Source organism: Myotis davidii, unplaced genomic scaffold (assembly GCF_000327345.1).
Source record: "Myotis davidii unplaced genomic scaffold, ASM32734v1 scaffold211, whole genome shotgun sequence".
NCBI classification, from domain to species: Eukaryota; Metazoa; Chordata; class Mammalia; order Chiroptera; family Vespertilionidae; genus Myotis; species Myotis davidii.
In genome coordinates, this window is record NW_006282523.1 from 997,911 (window position 1) to 1,001,278 (window position 3,368).

Consider the following 3,368-nt stretch of genomic DNA (forward strand, 5'->3'; position numbering starts at 1 on the left):
CCGCTGGCCAGGGCTGAGCCTTGGGGGGGGGGGGTGGCGGTGAAGGATGGAGAAGACAGACAAGAGAAGAAAGCTGGGGTCGGTGGGACGCTGCCCTCGGACAGCGCCACCGCCTGCAAGCCGAGTCTATTTTATTCCCAGATCCCAGGAGGCACAGCCAGGGCGAGGTCAAGACGGGTACAACGTTCTCGCAGGTTTCGAACCCACTCAATGACAGGCACCTGGTCAAGCTGTTTACTTGCTGCACCTCCCGCCGCCCACATCACTCAGCCACGTGGGCCCACAGGTTCGGGCCATAAGGTCAAGCTCACAGCCGCGGCCTCAGGCTGTCATTGTGCGGGGACTTGCACGTGGCTTTGCCACGAGAGGACCGGGCCCTCTCATTAGTCGGAGGCTTGAACCTGTCCAAACGCTGTAGCCGCTCCCCACACCTTTGAAGGTGCCATTTTCCAACCTTTCAGCTTTAAATGCTTTAACAGTTTTTAAAACATACTTCACATACCACACAGGTACCCCATGTAAAGTGTACAATTCTATGGCAAAATATATACAACAAACTTTGCCAATTTTTCCTAATCCTCACGCGAGGACATTTTCATTCATGAGAGAGAGAGAGAGAAGAGAGAGAGAGAGAGAGGAGAGAGAGAGAGAGAGAGAAAGAAAGAAGAGAAGAGAAGAAAGAGAAGAGAAGAGAAGAGAAGAGAAGAGAGAAACACCCAGGTGAGAAACACTGCAGGTTTGGTGTGTGCCCTCACCCGGAATCGAACCTGCAACCTTTTGGTGGACGGAGGACGCTGCTACCAACTGAGCCACACTGGCCGGGGCAAAACCTGCCATTTTAAAACCATTTTCTATGCAGAGGTCATTGGCACTGGGACATTCACAATGTGCTGCCATCATCACCATCCACTTCCAGAACTTTTCACCCCAAACAGAAACCTTGCATCATCAAGCAACAATGCTGCATTCCTCTATGCCCCAGCTTAGCAATCTCTGGTCTACGTCTCTATCTATATATATATAAAGAGCCAGCGACCCGAATTCCGTTCACGAGCAGAACAACCAGAGAGCAGGACACCAGGCCCCTCGCCCAGGCTGGCCCGCCCCCAGGGAGCGGGTAGGGGCGCCCCCGAGGCGACGGGATAGAGGGTGCGAGTTTCATGAGGGAAGTGGAAGAAACAGGGGGGAAGGCCTTAAGGGTCTGCGGGGTTGGGGTGCGCGGCCCGGAGTCGGTGTGGAGTGAGCTGGGGAAGGAAGAGGAAGATCCGATTGGAAACGGCCGAGCACAGTACCTTTCTCCTTGCGAACCAGGACGTGGACTGAGCGGGCGGATGTTTCACGAATGCGCTTGGGCCCGACGTGTTCACGGCAGCGGCAGGACTCCCGAAACGTCACTGACTCCAAATAGCAAACAGCTATCAACGCCAAGAACAGAAAAATCCCAACTAGCGGCCCTGGACGTCGCGACAGAAGGAAACATCACTTGAGGAGCTAGAACCGGAAGTCTGCGCCCAGAGGACTGTGGGATTGAGGAGACGCCTGGACGCCCAGAGGACTGTGGGATTGAGGAGATGCCTGGGCGCCCAGAGGACTGTGGGATTGTGGAGGCCGCCTGGGCGCCGACCACTAGCCCGTGAGCGTTACTGCGCATGTGCAGAGTCAGCGCATCCGCCTCAGTCTCGCAGTATTTGGACGTGACTTCTGGCGGGAAATTATTTCGATTGAGGTTTGCCGTTCCCTTGCCGGGAGGAAGATCAGAATGAAAGGTTTCGTTTGTCGCCTTGGTTGGAAGCGGAGGCAGATGGGACAGTGACGAGTAAGACACTTCGGCGGCAGTGAGGGGCAGTCTGTCCCGACTGTTGGGCGCTCAGAAGGAGAGTGTGATTGGGGTGGAAACCCTCGAAGGGGCCTGAGGCCTGAAACCTGCTCTTAGGGTCCCAAGCCCCGTGTTTGGAGGCTGCCGGTAACACATCCGGGTGGAAGTGTTTGCACAGAAGCCCGTCAGTGCCGAGTATCTGCTGTGTTTACCAGCCTTAGCTCTTTCTGCAAGGAATACGGAAGGGCGTTAAATGCCTCATGTTCTCAAGAAGCTTGACTTTTAAAATAAAAAATAAATATAAATATTAAAAATAAAAAGCTTTAGTTTTAGAGGTGAAATCAGGCAGGCAGGTGAGCGGTTAGGAGCCAGCGGTCTGGGGAGGGATGTCCTACGGCCAGGTTAGGCCCGATCCCACGGTCAGACACCCCGAAAGGCCCCGGGTTGCGGGAGGGTGCAGGCTGGACTAAGCGCCCCCCATCATGAATTTCAGGCACCCGGCCTCTTGTTTCCCGTAAGTGGGTCATGCACTATGGGTCCTTCCGTGTCCGTCTGTCACTGGGCATCCTGTCCTCTGGCCCCTGCGCCGCAGCAGATGTCCACCTCCACCCTTTTCATGGCGGACGTCCCAGGTGTGGACTGGCCCGTGTGTTCACCGTCCTCTGGTGGACACGGGGTTCCCTGTGGACAAGGCTGAAGTGGACACTGGCTGTGGAGGCCCTGCCGGTCGCCTCGGGTGTGCCCCTCGGAGGGGAGCCATTCCCTTTCGCTTTGGGAGCCCCGGGGGCCACCTTTCTGTGAACAAAGGGGCCACATGCTGACCTGACAGCGCAGGGGAGGCCTGCCTGGCGGTCTTGCAAACTCGGAGACCTAAAGTCACCACAAAGGATGGTCTGACATTACACTTGAACTAAAGCAGTGATGGCGGGCAGTTACTTACTGGGCCGGTATCTTCATTGACAAGGTCAACCTTTACCTTCACTGAGCCTATCTGTCTGTCTTTTTGCATCTATAACACACCCTCAAGATGTCTGGGTCACGTGTGACTTCCCTTTACCTGGAGCCCCTGGGGCACAGCCAGGTGTGCTGGGTCCCAGGACAGAGACCACAGATTCCTTCATTATCATGTTAATTGAATTTCATGTAACCCACCTACGTCCCTCCTTTGATTGAAATGTATAAATACAAATGTAACCCGCCATTCTCCGGGGCATTATCTCAATTCGTTGAGGTTCTGCTTCCCGGCACATGTCGACAGTTTGGCTCAAATAAACTCACAAAATTCTTTACAGGTTTCAATGGTTTTTACGTTAACATTTCGATGATGGCGGCTCGCGCTGCATGAGGCGTCCATGCCTCTACACCCTCCCCAGCTCCTGTCACTTCCATCACGATTATTACGTAACATTCATTTAAAAAGTCATATTTTCGTTGCAAACTACATGTTCGTTGAAAATGACGTACAAACTACAGAGAAACGCGGCCACCTGCAGGGAGCCGACCCTCACTCGTTGGGTGAAGTTGGTTTTCGCCGATGGGGGTGGGTTCGCAA